General features: G+C 44.8%; 4 non-coding genes across 4 annotated transcripts; 1 reads left to right on the top strand and 3 right to left on the bottom strand.

The window, feature by feature from the left end:
- Positions 1-772: 772 nt before the first annotated feature.
- Positions 773-854, bottom strand: TRNAS-AGA (transfer RNA serine (anticodon AGA)). Its single transcript has one exon. It is a non-coding gene; the product is annotated as a tRNA-Ser (tRNA).
- Positions 855-6640: 5786 nt separating this feature from the next.
- TRNAS-AGA (transfer RNA serine (anticodon AGA)) lies at positions 6641-6722 on the bottom strand. The gene has a single exon. It is a non-coding gene; the product is annotated as a tRNA-Ser (tRNA).
- A 6180-nt stretch (positions 6723-12902) lies between these two features.
- Positions 12903-12974, top strand: TRNAQ-CUG (transfer RNA glutamine (anticodon CUG)). Its single transcript has one exon. It is a non-coding gene; the product is annotated as a tRNA-Gln (tRNA).
- Positions 12975-15178: 2204 nt separating this feature from the next.
- Positions 15179-15250, bottom strand: TRNAD-GUC (transfer RNA aspartic acid (anticodon GUC)). The gene has a single exon. It is a non-coding gene; the product is annotated as a tRNA-Asp (tRNA).
- Between the last annotated feature and the right edge of the window lie 112 nt (positions 15251-15362).

Raw genomic sequence — 15362 nt, 5'->3', positions numbered from 1 at the left:
GCCCCTGGGAATGGACATCAACAACTGGGAAACCTTGACCTCCGATCGTTCAGCTTGGAGGCTAAAGACACAGCATGGCCTCCTCCAATTCGAAGAGACACTTGTTCGGCAGGCTGAGGCAAAGAGGCAGTCCCGGAACCAGCGAAATCTCGGGGCTGGGCAGGGGACAGAATGTATCTGCCCTCCGTGTGGAAGGGATGGCCACTCTCGAATTGGCCTTTTTAGTCACACTACATGCAGTTTTAGGACCTCTTTCCAGAGCACGATACCATAGCCTCTTGAGACTGAAAGATGGCAATGAATGATCTTTGAGAAGCTTCCATCTTGAATAAAAGATGACTAGTAAACACAGAAGACCGCTCGTAGATGGTGAACTCTAAAATGTAAATATGGAAGCATTTTAAAAAGGTTTTAGTCCAGGTGTGGTTTCCCTACGGGTTACTTTCCCTACCGGTTTGCAAATGTGAGTGTGCATGCATGGGGGTGCTTCGCTCACATGCACCCCGTCCACACATGCACCCAGCCTTCTGCATATGCTCCTGGCTTCAAAAATGTAATTATCAATTTAGGACCAAACCAGAGGTGATATTCAGCCGGTTCAGACCGGTTCGCCCGAACCGATAGCAGAAATCGTGGATTTCTGCTATAGGTTCGGGCGAACCGGTCTGAACCGGCTGAATATCACCTCTGGTTTGGTTCCAAATTGATAAAGTTATTGGGCTCCTGAGCACAATAAAGGGGAAGGGAAGGGGAGAAAAAAAAATTCCAATTACGTAGTTGGCAGGATTCGAACCTGCGCGGGGAAACCCCAATGGATTTCTAGTCCATCGCCTTAACCACTCGGCCACAACTACAGCTGGAATGCCATCTGTCTTGAGATTAAAGTAAATATTAAAATACCTGTTCTAACTTGCTTTCTTCTCTTTAATTTATCCCTTCGTTCCGCAGATTCCTGCTATTCCTTGAGGTGTATGAGAAAAGAAAGACTGCGGGACGGGATGGGACATGATAGCAGCATTCCAGTATTTGAGAGGCTGCCACAAAGAGAAGGGGAGGAGTCAAGCTATTCTCCAAAGCACCGGAGGGCAGGACAAGAAACAATGGATGGAAACTAATCAAGGAGAGAAGCAACCTGGAATTAAGGAGAAATTTCCTGACAGTGAAGACAATTAACCAGTGGAACAGCTTGCCACCAGAAATTGTGGGCGCTCCATCTCTGGATGTTTTTAAGAAGAGAGACTGGACAGTCACTTATCTAAAATGCTTTAGGTTCTCCTGCTTGAACAGGGGGCTGGAATAGAAGACCTCCAAGGACCCTTCCAGCTCTATTCTGATTCTAAACTCTATTCAGATATAGCTATCTGGGAAGATTGCTGGTTTAATGCCAGGCTAGAACTAATAATAAAATGAAGAATTTTAGGAACTTGGTTCTGGAGCAAATGGAGGAATTCAAATAGGCTAAGCATTTAGGGGAGGGGAGGGGAGGGGAGGGGAGAGGAGAAGAAGACAGAAAGGAGACGAAGACAGAAAAGAGACGAGAAGAGAGGAAAGAAGGGAAGTGAGGACAGGAGAGGAGAGGAGAGAAGGGAAGTGAGGAGAGGGAGGAGAGGAGGGAAGGGAAGAGGAGAGGAGAGAGGAGGGGAGGAGAGGAGAGAAGGGAAGTGAGAGGAGAGGAGAGGAGGGAAGGGAAGGGAGGGGAGGAGAGAGGAGGGGAGGAGAGGAGAGAAGGGAAGTGACAGGAGAGGAGGGAAGGGAAGGGAAGAGGAGAGGAGGAGAGGAGAGGAGAGAAGGGAAGTGAGAGGAGAGGAGGGAAGGGAGGGGAGGAGGGGAGGAGAGAAGGGAAGTGAGGAGAGGAGGGAAGGGAAGGGAAGTGAGAGGGGAAAGGAGAGGAGAGAAGGGAAATGAGAGGAGAGGAGAGGAGGGAAGGGAAGGGAAGTGAGGAGAGGAGGGAAGGGAAAGAGAGGAGAGGGAGGAGAGGAGAGGGGAGAGGAGAGAAGGGAAATGAGGAGGGGAGAGGAGGGGAGGGAAGGGAAGTGAGGAGAGGAGGGAAGGGAAGAGGAGAGGAGAGGAGAGAAGGGAAGTGAGAGGAGGGAAGGGAAGTGAGAGGAGGGAAGGGAAGGGAGGGGAGGAGAAAGGAGGGGAGGAGAGGAGAGGAGGGAAGTGAGAGGAGAGGAGGGAAGGGAAGGGAAGTGAGAGGAGAGGAAAGAAGGGAAGGGAAGGGAGGAGAGGGGAGAGGAGAGGAGAGAAGGGAAATGAGAGGAGAGGAGGGAAGAGAAGGGAGGAGGGAAGGGAAGGGAGGAGAGGGGAGAGGAGAGAAGGGAAATGAGAGGAGGGAAGGGAAGGGGAGTGAGGAGAGGAGAGGGGAGGGAAGGGAAGAGGAGAGAGGAGGAGAGGAGAGGAGAGAAGGGAAGTGAGAAGAGGAGAGGAGGGAAGGGAAGGGAAGGGAGGAGAGGGGAGAGGAGAGGAGAGAAGGGAAGTGAGAAGAGGAGAGGAGGGAAGGGAAGGGAAGTGAGGAGAGGAGAGGAGAGGAGGGAAGTGAGGAGAGGAGGGAAGGGAAGTGAGGAGAGGAGGGAAGTAAAGGGAAGGGAGGAGAGGAGAGGGGAGAGGAGAGAAGGGAAATGAGAGGAGAGGAAGGGAGGGAAGGGAAGTGAGGAGAGGAGGGAAGAGGAGAGAGGAGGGGAGAGAAGGGAAATGAGAGGAGAGGAGGGGAGGGGAGGGAAGTGAGAGGAGGGAAGGGAAGAGGAGAGGAGAGGAGAGAGGAGGGGAGGAAAGAAGGGAAATGAGAGGAGAGGAGGGAAGGGAAGGGAGGGGAGGAGAGAGGAGGAGAGGAGAGGAGGGAAGGGAAGGGAGAAGAGAGGAGAGAAGGGAAGGGAAGGGAGGAGAGGGGAGAGGAGAGGAGAGAAGGGAAGTGAGGAGAGGAGGGAAGGGAAGGGAAGGGAAGTGAGGAGAGGAGAGAAGGGAAGGGAAGGGAAGGGAGGAGAGGGGAGAGGAGAGGAGAGAAGGGAAGTGAGAAGAGGAGAGGAGGGAAGGGAAGGGGAGTGAGGAGAGGAGAGGGGAGGGAAGGGAAGAGGAGAGAGGAGGAGAGGAGAGGAGAGAAGGGAAGTGAGAGGAGAGAAGGGAAGGGAAGGGAAGGGAGGAGAGGGGAGAGGAGAGGAGAGAAGGGAAGTGAGAAGAGGAGAGGAGGGAAGGGAAGGGAAGGGAGGAGAGGGGAGAGGAGAGGAGAGAAGGGAAGTGAGAAGAGGAGAGGAGGGAAGGGAAGGGAAGTGAGGAGAGGAGAGGAGAGGAGGGAAGTGAGGAGAGGAGGGAAGGGAAGTGAGGAGAGGAGGGAAGTAAAGGGAAGGGAGGAGAGGAGAGGGGAGAGGAGAGAAGGGAAATGAGAGGAGAGGAAGGGAGGGAAGGGAAGTGAGGAGAGGAGGGAAGAGGAGAGAGGAGGGGAGAGAAGGGAAATGAGAGGAGAGGAGGGGAGGGGAGGGAAGTGAGAGGAGGGAAGGGAAGAGGAGAGGAGAGGAGAGAGGAGGGGAGGAAAGAAGGGAAATGAGAGGAGAGGAGGGAAGGGAAGGGAGGGGAGGAGAGAGGAGGAGAGGAGAGGAGGGAAGGGAAGGGAGAAGAGAGGAGAGAAGGGAAGGGAAGGGAGGAGAGGGGAGAGGAGAGGAGAGAAGGGAAGTGAGGAGAGGAGGGAAGGGAAGGGAAGGGAAGTGAGGAGAGGAGAGAAGGGAAGGGAAGGGAAGGGAGGAGAGGGGAGAGGAGAGGAGAGAAGGGAAGTGAGAAGAGGAGAGGAGGGAAGGGAAGGGAAGTGAGGAGAGGAGAGGAGAGGAGGGAAGTGAGGAGAGGAGGGAAGGGAAGTGAGGAGAGGAGGGAAGTAAAGGGAAGGGAGGAGAGGAGAGGGGGAGAGGAGAGAAGGGAAATGAGAGGAGAGGAAGGGAGGGAAGGGAAGTGAGGAGAGGAGGGAAGAGGAGAGAGGAGGGGAGAGAAGGGAAATGAGAGGAGAGGAGGGGAGGGGAGGGAAGTGAGAGGAGGGAAGGGAAGAGGAGAGGAGAGGAGAGAGGAGGGGAGGAAAGAAGGGAAATGAGAGGAGAGGAGGGAAGGGAAGGGAGGGGAGGAGAGAGGAGGAGAGGAGAGGAGGGAAGGGAAGGGAGAAGAGAGGAGAGAAGGGAAGGGAAGGGAGGAGAGGGGAGAGGAGAGGAGAGAAGGGAAGTGAGGAGAGGAGGGAAGGGAAGGGAAGGGAAGTGAGGAGAGGAGAGAAGGGAAGGGAAGGGAAGGGAGGAGAGGGGAGAGGAGAGGAGAGAAGGGAAGTGAGAAGAGGAGAGGAGGGAAGGGAAGGGAAGTGAGGAGAGGAGAGGAGAGGAGGGAAGTGAGGAGAGGAGGGAAGGGAAGTGAGGAGAGGAGGGAAGTAAAGGGAAGGGAGGAGAGGAGAGGGGAGAGGAGAGAAGGGAAATGAGAGGAGAGGAAGGGAGGGAAGGGAAGTGAGGAGAGGAGGGAAGAGGAGAGAGGAGGGGAGAGAAGGGAAATGAGAGGAGAGGAGGGGAGGGGAGGGAAGTGAGAGGAGGGAAGGGAAGAGGAGAGGAGAGGAGAGAGGAGGGGAGGAAAGAAGGGAAATGAGAGGAGAGGAGGGAAGGGAAGGGAGGGGAGGAGAGAGGAGGAGAGGAGAGGAGGGAAGGGAAGGGAGAAGAGAGGAGAGAAGGGAAGGGAAGGGAGGAGAGGGGAGAGGAGAGGAGAGAAGGGAAGTGAGGAGAGGAGGGAAGGGAAGGGAAGGGAAGTGAGGAGAGGAGAGAAGGGAAGGGAAGGGAAGGGAGGAGAGGGGAGAGGAGAGGAGAGAAGGGAAGTGAGAAGAGGAGAGGAGGGAAGGGAAGGGGAGTGAGGAGAGGAGAGGGGAGGGAAGGGAAGAGGAGAGAGGAGGAGAGGAGAGGAGAGAAGGGAAGTGAGAGGAGAGAAGGGAAGGGAAGGGAAGGGAGGAGAGGGGAGAGGAGAGGAGAGAAGGGAAGTGAGAAGAGGAGAGGAGGGAAGGGAAGGGAAGTGAGGAGAGGAGAGGAGAGGAGGGAAGTGAGGAGAGGAGGGAAGGGAAGTGAGGAGAGGAGGGAAGTAAAGGGAAGGGAGGAGAGGAGAGGGGAGAGGAGAGAAGGGAAATGAGAGGAGAGGAAGGGAGGGAAGGGAAGTGAGGAGAGGAGGGAAGAGGAGAGAGGAGGGGAGAGAAGGGAAATGAGAGGAGAGGAGGGGAGGGGAGGGAAGTGAGAGGAGGGAAGGGAAGAGGAGAGGAGAGGAGAGAGGAGGGGAGGAAAGAAGGGAAATGAGAGGAGAGGAGGGAAGGGAAGGGAGGGGAGGAGAGAGGAGGAGAGGAGAGGAGGGAAGGGAAGGGAGAAGAGAGGAGAGAAGGGAAGGGAAGGGAGGAGAGGGGAGAGGAGAGGAGAGAAGGGAAGTGAGGAGAGGAGGGAAGGGAAGGGAAGGGAAGTGAGGAGAGGAGGGAAGGGAAGGGAAGGGAGGAGGGGAGGAGAGAGGAGAGAGGAGAGGAGAGGAGCCAACTGTGATTAGACACACAAGGAATTTGTCTCCCGTGCAGAAGCTCTCAGTGTACATGCAAAACGACAGAGATGATAATCATAATAATGAACTGAACTGAAGAAGCTTCTTGGATAAGGAGCAAAACATCTTCCTTTTGAAAAAAAAAAGCACCTTTGGGACAATCATAATAATGACACCAATAAGAGGGAGTTGCAGAGGACATGAGATTTTGTTAAACATTGCTCCACAGCTTTAGCTAAACTTTGCTAAACAGGTTGCTTTCATTCAGTCGGTATGTGCCTGTTCATAATTAACGGCTTGTTAAAACATCTTAAGTATGTATTATTCAGGCATTAAATACTAGCGTGGGACGGCCCCTCTCCCCAGTTTAATATTTATTCTTAATATTAAAAAGAGGCAGGATAGAATATCTCCCCATAGAGAAATGGAGAAAAATCTTAGCAAACGCAGAAAGCAACCCCAGTCTTCCTGCCAGAGGAAAACAGCTTCAAATTAAGAAGATTGAAGAGGCTGATCCTTAGATATGCCGATTTTATATACATTCAGAAAAGCTGGGCTAATCTATTCATAAACAAAAGTCTTCAGTCAGGCTGGAGCTGATGGGATTAAAAATTTACATTCCCCCACTCAAATTCCAAGGACAGGACGGGACCTTTAGGACATAATAGGATGAACTATTCCATCATTGGAATAGTAAAAGACCCAAGGCTCACTACATTGCACAACCCCTGGAGCATCTCAATCACCAAACCCCAGAACCCTGTAAAAATCCATCCACTCACTAAGCCGTTTTGTCAGCCGGCCCAGAAACATGCTGCTGTCCCTGAAGTTTCTGAAAAACCAAATAAACAGAGACCCTCTTTCCTTGTAGCCAGCCTCCATTTTATTTCCAGTGTCGTGTTTTTCTCCCAGCTGCAAACCAGACTAGATTTTCCTTCCAACACTAGGGCAATATTGAGAAGCCTCCATCTTGAATAAAAGGTGATTAGTAAATGCAGAATATTGCTAGTAGATGGTGAACTCTGAAATGTAGATATGGAAGCATTTTAAAAAGGTTTGGTCCTAAATTGATAAAGTTAGGCTCCTGACCACAATAAAGGGGAAAACAAAAAAAAATTGACTACGTAGTTGGCAGGATTCGAACCTGCGCGGGGAAACCCCAATGGATTTCTAGTCCATCGCCTTAACCACTCGGCCACAACTACAACTGGAATGCCATCTGTCCTAAGATGAAAGTAAATATTAAAATACCTGTTCTAACTTGCTTTGTTTGCTTTAATTTATCCCTTCGTTCCATAGATTCCTGCTATTCCTTGTACGAGAATCTCTGTCTGGGATCTACTTGTCTGGGAAGATCAAGTGCCAGGCTACAACTAAGAATAAGATTTTGGTTCCAGACAGAGGTGGGTTTCATCAGGTTCTGACCAGTTCTGGAGAACTGGTAGCAGAAATTTTGAGTAGTTTGGAGAACCGGTAGTAAAAATACTGACTGGCCCTGCCCCCATCTATTCTCTGCCTCCCAAATCCCAGCTGAGGAAATGGGGATTTTGCAGTATCCTTCCCCTACCACGCCCATCAAGCCACGCCCACCAAGCCACACCCACCGAACCGGTAGTAAAAAATTTTGAAACCCACCACTGGTTCCGGAGCGAATGGACAAATTCAAATAGACTAAGTACCGGTAACACTTGACTTACAGCAGTTCATTTAGTGACCGTTTGAAATTACAACTGAAAAAAAAATGACTTAAGTTTTTCACATTTAAAACCATGGAAGCAGATTATTGCCAAATTGGGAGTTATAATACTATTATGCTAAATTAGAAGTTATTTTACAATGTTATAGTATAATGTCTTTTTTTTTCTTTCTTTCTTTCTTGAAATGTATGGATAAAGGGGGATGTTATAATATTAATAATATTTTTAGTAAGTAAAGGTCAGTATTTAGAGGAGGGAGTAAGTAATCTGTTATGAATTAGGTTTTTTGTTACGAAGAAGTCACAGGGGGGGATGGGTGGGGAGGGGGGGTTAGGGAGCGGGAGGGGGAGGGAAAAAAAAGGGGGGGAAATTTGTATTTGAAAACTTTTTCAATAAAAAAAAAAAAAAAACCATGGAAGCGTTTCCATGGACAAGTGATCAAAATTCAGATGCTTGGAAACTGACTCATATTTATGATGAAGAGAATAGAATAGAAATAGAAATAATAGAACGGAATGGAATGGAATGAGAGGTGGTATTCAGCCAGTTCGGTACAACCGAACTGTTGACTCCCTCTTCTTTGTGGCAGCTCCGGAGATATTGGAAGACTGCTATCATGTCACCCCCAATCCTTCTTTTCATTAAACTAGACGTACCCAGTTCCTGCAACCGTTCTTCATATGTTGTTAGCCTCCAGTCCCCCTAATCATCTTTGTTGCTCTTCTCTGCGCTCTTTCTAGAGTCTCCACATCTGTTTTACATCGTGGCGACCAAAACTGAATGCAGTATTCCAGTGTGTCCTTGAGAGATCTGGGCTTTCTGAGTTGACGCAGGAAGAACATTCTTTGTTAGGTCTTTTTAACAATGGTTCTAACGTTAGGTGTCCATTTCAAGTCCTTGGAGATAATAGAACCCAGAAACTTGAAAGTCTCTACTGTTGATAGTCTGTCGTCTAATATTGCAAGAGGTGGTAGAATAGGAGAAATCTACTATCATCTCTACAGTTTTAAGAGTTTTCAGCTCCAGTTTGTTCCGGTTGCACCACAGGGCCAGTTGTTCTACCTCCCATCTGTATGCAGACCCATCATCTTCTCAAATGAGACCAGTCACTGTCGTATCATCAGTATTTTAACAGAGGGATGCAGTCTTTGGTACAGAGAGAAAAGAACGATGGAGAGAGAGCATACAGCCCTGGGGGCTCCTCTGCTAATTGAATGGGTATTCGATGTGATTTTACCTACCTTCACCTGCTGCTCCCTATCTATTAGAAAGCTTATAATCCATCTACAAGCACGGTCAGGCACAGCTATCTGAGTCAGTTTAGAGAGGAGCATTTCTGGAAGGATGGTGGTGTTGGAAGAAAAATCCAGTCCGGTTCCAAGCCGAGAGAAAAACGCTGGATTTTTATAGGGTTCTGGGGTTTAATGATTGAGATGCTCCAGGGGGGTTGTGCAATGTAGTGAGCCTTGTGTCTTTTGCTATTCTAATGGTGGTAGATAAATCCTATTACGTCCTAAAGGTCCTGTCCTGTCCTTAGGATTTGGGTGGGTGGGGGGAAATGTAAATTTTTACTCCCATCAGCTCCAGCCTTCTGTGGGAGCTGTGGCTGAAGGCGTTTTGTTTATTAATAGATCGGCCCAGTCTTTCTTTATAGATACAAAATATCCATCTCTAAAGACTTGAGGCTTCCACTTCGGGCTATGGCAGGAAGACTGGGGCTGTTATCTGCCTTTGTTAAGATTTTTCTCCGTTTCTCCTTTGGGGAAACATAACATTCTGCTTTTGTTTTTAAATTCCCCAAAATCAGTGGTGGGTTGCTCCTGGTTCGGCCCGGTTCGGGCGAGCCGGTAGTGGTGATGATGTTACGTCAGCAAATCGGTTCTCTATGACTGTGAGCCGGGCCCTCCCGCCCGTCCCCGTGCTATACCTATCTGTTGTGGCCCCGCCCTCTGAGCCTGTCCCATCGGAGGAAGAAAGCTCCGAGCATGAGGAAGAGGAGTCAGCCAGGCCTCCCTCTCCAGGCCCCTCCCCTCTGGCATTGTCTCAGGTGCCGGCCGAGGGAGAGGAGATCAGTAGGGAGACAGCTGGCTCGGATCAGAGTGATGAAGAAACATCATTCCTGGACGCACGCCTCCGAAGGCGTGATAAACGTTTGCAGCAGCTCAGGAGGCGTGCTAGGGATTAGAACTGAGTCACTGGACCACACCTCAGAGACTATATAATAGAGGGTGGTGGTCAGTGATCCTTGTGACGAACAAAAGTAAACCTTGGATAGTCACTAAAGCCTCATTCGGAACTGCGGAGAGAAATATTATTTCTGCTTGGACTTTTTGCACGTTAAGTACCTTATCTTTCTGTTTGTGAAAATAAAGGCATTTGGCAGACGGCGTGTCTATCGCTGCCAAGTGGGAGATAAGACCTGGGTGCGTTCCAAAGTGTTTCCTTAACCCTCGGCTGGTTGTGTGTGTGTGTGTGTGTGTGGGTACGGGGACAGATCACTATCTTTATTTGTCGTTTTTTTTAGCCCAGCTGATAGGCACGGCAGAGTGGATTGCTGTGCCCCAGCTGGGCAGAAATCTAATGCGGCACAAGAAGCACAAGTGCGGCGATCGCGTGCAAAGCGCATGCACGATGAGAACTGGTGGTAACATCGGTTGGAACCCACCACTGCCCAAAATATTTCATTCTCTGGAGGGAGGGGCCTTCCCACAGTGTGGAGTGCCAAGCTGCAGGAGATTTTTTTGAGACGGGTAGAAAGATCCTGTTTCGAACAAATACATTTTGGGAGTTTATTCTTAGTATCACGATTGTCTGGATTTGTGGACACAGCTAAGCTATTTCGTAAGGAACGATGATGGGAGACCCTTCGCTGCTTCCTGCGACCTCGATAATCAGGAAGTGCTCCCTTTGTTGAGTCTACTCTATATCTTCTCAGAAATTTTTTAAAAAAGGAATTTTTCCAGGCCCGTGAACCACAATGATTAATTAATAACAATATTCTTCTGGCCTGTAATATTTATTGATTCATGTTGGTTAATTATACCTGCAGGTTTTAATTTTTGACCTTTTATTATTGTACGTTTTTAACTTGTGTTCGCCCGCCCTGAGTCCTTAGGGAGAAGGGCGGCATATAAATTTTTGGTAAAATAAATAAATAAATAAAATTTCCAAATAACAATTTGCTTCCAAATGTCTTCTAAGCATTATGAACTGTTATTAATATTGCAATGCATGTTATTGAGCAGACAACAAAAAGGAAAATATCAAGGATAGGCGGGAATGGAAGTAGGATCCATTCTTTGCCATAATATTAGATGACATTAACCTTCCCACTTAAAAAAATCCTTCCTTCCTTCCTCCCTCCCTCCTTTTCCTCCTTCCTTCCTTCCTCCTCCCTTTCCATCTCTAATCTTCCTTCCTTCCTTCCTCCCCTCCTTCCTACCTATTTATTCCTAATCATTCCTTCCTTCTTTCTTTCCTTCCTTCCCCCTGCCTATCCATCTCTAATCTTCCTCCCTTCCCTCCTTCCTTGCTTCCTTCCTATCTATCCATTCCTAATCTTCCTTCTTTCCTTCCTCCCTCCCTCCCCCTTTCCTTCTTTCCCTCCCTCCGTCCCTCCTTCCTTCCTTCCTTCCTTCTTATCTTTTTCCTATCCATCTCTAATCTTCCTCCCTCCCTTTCTTCTTCCTCCCTCCCTCCTTCCCTTCCCTTCCTTTCTTTTCCTTCCCTCCTTTTTCCTTTCCTTTCCCTCCCTCCTTCCCTCCCTCCCTCCCTCCTTCCTTCCTATCTCCTTCCTATCCATCTCTAATCTTCCTCCCTCCCTCTCTCCCTTCCTCTCTCCTTCCTATCCATCTCTAATCTTCCTTCCTTCCTTCCTTCCTTCCTTCCTTCCTTCCTTCCTTCCTTCCTATCTTGTTCCTATCCATCTCTAATCTTCCTCCCTCCCTATCTCCTTCCTATCCATCTCTAATCTTCCTTCCTTCCTTCTTTCCTTTCTTGTTCCTATCCATCTCTACTCTTCCTCCCTCTCTCCCTCCCTCCCTCCCTATCTCCTTCCTATCTATCTCTAATCTTCCTTCCTTCCTTCCTTCCTTCCTTCCTTCCTTCCTTCCTTCCTTCCTTCCTTCCTTCCTTCTTTCCTTTCTTGTTCCTATCCATCTCTAATCTTCCTCCCTCTCTCCCTCCTTCCTTCCAAATAAGAATGATAGTTATGGGAAGATAAGCAACAAATCCAAAACATCATAGGGCTATATTATAAACAAAACATTACAACTATCCATGCCTCCTCTTAATTTATATCATGTTGTTATACTCAATTGTAATGTTATATCATTTGTGATTTTATTCTGTAGCTGTACTCTGTTTAGGTTCATACACCTAATATATACAGGTAGCCCTCATTCAGCAAACACATTTAGTTCAGCTATGGCAACTTGGTCGTTAAGTGAAGTGGTTGCTAAGTGAAACCACACCTAATTTTATTACTTGATTTCATCTTTCCTTACTACGCGGTCTGCAAAAGCTGTAAATATGGCCATGGGTTCTAAAGTTACTTTTTCATTACGGTTGCAATTGCGAACATCTGAACATCACTAAGTGAGACCGTTGTTAAACAAGGAGTATCTGTAAAGCTGTTAATAGTAGTAGCCTGCACTACTATTAATCTTCTCATCGTTCCCACCACCCATCTCCTCCCACTTATGACTGTATGACTGTAACTTTGTTGCTTGTATCCTTACGATTTATATTGATCTTGATTGTTTCCTGATTGCTTATTTCTACCCTATGACTATCATTAAGTATTGTACCTTATGATTCTTGATGAATGTATCTTCTCTTTTATGTACACTGAGAGCATATGCACCAAAGACCAATTCCTTGTGTGTCCCATCACACCTGATTAATAAAGAATTCTATTCTATTCTATTCTATTCTATTCTATTCTATTCTATTCTATTCTATTCTATTCTATTCTATTCTATTCTATTCTATTCTATTCTATTCTATTCTCTGTAAACTGTTAAGTGTAAAGTGAACTACAAAGCTAACCAACAGAAACTGCTAACTAGACCAAGAATTTGTTTCATTGGAATATCTGTACTGTTGGGTTTTTTTAATACATTGTGTCTGCAAATGGCCTACTCATTTTCAATTTTTAAAAAAATGTATGATGCATGGTTTTGATCTTTTTTTCTCTCTTTCTTTCTTTTTTTTTTTTATAATTTTATATATATTCTATACACTAATACACAAATATATTCTATACACTAATACACAAATAAAATATACAATCCTGCCACCATGGTATAATATGATTACATTGTCCATAAGTATAAAATCATTCCTTTATACATACATATTTGCCACCATATATATATACATCATCATATATCTTATTCTATCCCACCTTTTCTGGACCCAATTTTCTCTCTTTCTTCATGGGGAAAAAAAAAATATTTATTTCACGATTTTTCAGATCAGACTATCCGTAATATTTTTTTTATAGGCAATAGCAAAAGTGGATCCAATCTCTTTCACTTAGAAATAAATGTAAATTTCCTGAAGCTTGCATCTAAAGGAGGTTAAGATTGTGGCTGTTTACAAGAAAATATCTACATAGGTCAAAAATATCACCTTTGAGCATCAATTTATATGAAATATGAGCAAAACAAACACAATTTCAACGAAGGTTCCATGGTGTAATGGTTAGCACTCTGGACTCTGAATCCAGCGATCCGAGTTCAAATCTCGGTGGAACCTAAATTTTTCGCGTTCATACGTGTCGGGATTTAACAGGTCGTCTGTAACCATCCTTCCCTAGGGAACTCTGGGAAGGAGACACTGCCTTCTTTTACCTCCCGATCCTCGCTTATTGGTTCCTAATAATAATAATAAAAAAAATTATCCCAAGCCTGCAAAAACAGAGAGCCAAGATGTGGGTGGGATTCGCTACATTGCGCTGCCATCTAGCGGCCGCCTGGGTTTCTGCAGGTCAAAATTTCCTTTATAAAACAAGAATGTTTCGGTGGCTTTTTAGGATTGATATACCTTTAAAAGATACACGCGTGTCAAAGACCCCCATGTGAGTGCTTAAAATGCAAACCCCACCCTCCCCATGCGGGAATTTGGAGCGGAAATCCAGGGCTGCCTGGAGGCATATAAACTGGAATAACAATTGCATTGGGAGAAGGGAGAATTCAGACGTGACACGTCGTTTAAGGACTCCGAATTGGAAAAACTCTGAGCTATTGAAAGAAATTAAATAAAAATACAATACAATACAATAAAATAATAAGAGATGTGCTGTACGACCTGCACCGAGACTGAGCTTAATTAATGAATTATTAAGAAATGCTTAAGAACCCCTGATAGTGTTTGCAAAATTGAAAGTGTTTAAAGACCCCTAATAAATGTTTGCAAAAATAAAAGTGTATTAAGAAATGTTTAAAGACCCCTAATATTTTTTTGCAAAATTGAAAGTGCATTAAGAAATGTTTAAAGACCCCTAATAAATTCTTGCGAAATTGAAAGTGTATTAAGAAATTTTGAAGACCCCTAATAATGTTTGTGAAATTGAAAGTGTATTAAGAAATGTTTAAAGACCCCTAATAATGTTTGTGAAATTGAAAGTGTATTAACAAAATGTTTGAAGACCCCTAATAATGTTTGCAAAATTGAAAGTGTATTAAGAAATGTTTAAAGACCCCTAATAATGTTTGTGAAATTGAAAGTATATTAAGAAATGTTTAAAGACCCCTAATAAATGTTTGTGAAATTGAAAGTGTATTAAGAAATGTTTAAAGAGCCCTAATAATGTTTGCGAAATTGAAAGTGTATTAAGAAATTTTAAAGACCCCTAATAAATGTTTGGGAAATTGAAAGTGTATTAAGAAATGTTTAAAGACCCCTAATAAATGTTTGTGAAATTGAAAGTGTATTAAAAATGTTTAAAGAGCCCTAATAATGTTTGTGAAATTGAAAGTGTATTAACAAATGTTTGAAGACCCCTAATAATGTTTGCAAAATTGAAAGTGTATTAAGAAATGTTTAAAGACCCCTAATAATGCTTGGGAAATTGAAAGTGTATTAAGAAATGTTTAGACTCCTAATAAATGTTTGTGAAATTGAAAGTGTATTAAAAATGTTTAAAGAGCCCTAATAATGTTTGTGAAATTGAAAGTGTATTAACAAATGTTTAAAGACCCTATTAACAAATGTTTAAAGACCCCTAATAAATGTTTGTGAAATTGAAAGTGTATTAAGAAATTTTGAAGACTCCTAATAATGTTTGCAAAATGAAAGTGTATTAGGAAATGTTTAAAGACCCCTAATAATGTTTGTGAAATTGAAAGTGTATTAAAAACGTTTAAAGACCCCTAATATTTTTTGCAAAATTGAAAGTGCATTAAGAAATGTTTAAAGACCCCTAATAATGCTTGCAAAATTGAAAGTGTATTAAGAAATGTTTAAAGACTCCTAATAAATGTTTGCAAAAATAAAAGTGTATTAAGAAATGTTTAAAGACCTCAATATTTTTTGCAAAATTGAAAGTGTATTAAGAAATTTTGAAGACTCCTAATATTTTTTTGCAAAATTGAAAGTGCATTAAGAAATGTTTAAAGACTCCTAATAAATGTTTGCAAAAATAAAAGTGTATTAAGAAATGTTTAAAGACCCTCAATATTTTTTTGCAAAATTGAAAGTGCATTAAGAAATGTTTAAAGACCCCTAATAATGTTTGTGAATTTGAAAGTGTATTAAGAAATTTTGAAGACTCCTAATAATGTTTGCAAAATTGAAAGTGCATTAAGAAATGTTTATAAGACCCCTATTAATGTTTGTGAAATTGAAAGTATATTAAAAAATGTTTACAGAGCCCTAGTAAATGTTTGCAAAATTGAAATTGTATTAAGAAATGTTTAAAGACCCCCTAATGTTTGTGAAATGAAAGAAAAAATCTCACTCTCCCCGTCGGGGAATCGAACCCCGGTCTCCCGCGTGACAGGCGGGGATACTCACCACTATACTAACGAGGAGTAGCTGCTCCCAGGCTTTCGGAATGCGTGCCTTATCATAGCAACCCTATGCAACCCTCTTAGCAACCTATCATTTGAAAATTGAAGGATGCTAGATGGAAATTCATTTCCT

The sequence above is a fragment of the Pantherophis guttatus genome, chromosome 4, assembly GCF_059756535.1.
Source record: "Pantherophis guttatus breed Tessera chromosome 4, ASM5975653v1, whole genome shotgun sequence".
Taxonomy (NCBI): Eukaryota; Metazoa; Chordata; class Lepidosauria; order Squamata; family Colubridae; genus Pantherophis; species Pantherophis guttatus.
The sequence above is the reverse complement of the archived record's forward strand: the minus strand, read 5'-3'. Positions and strand labels throughout refer to the sequence as shown.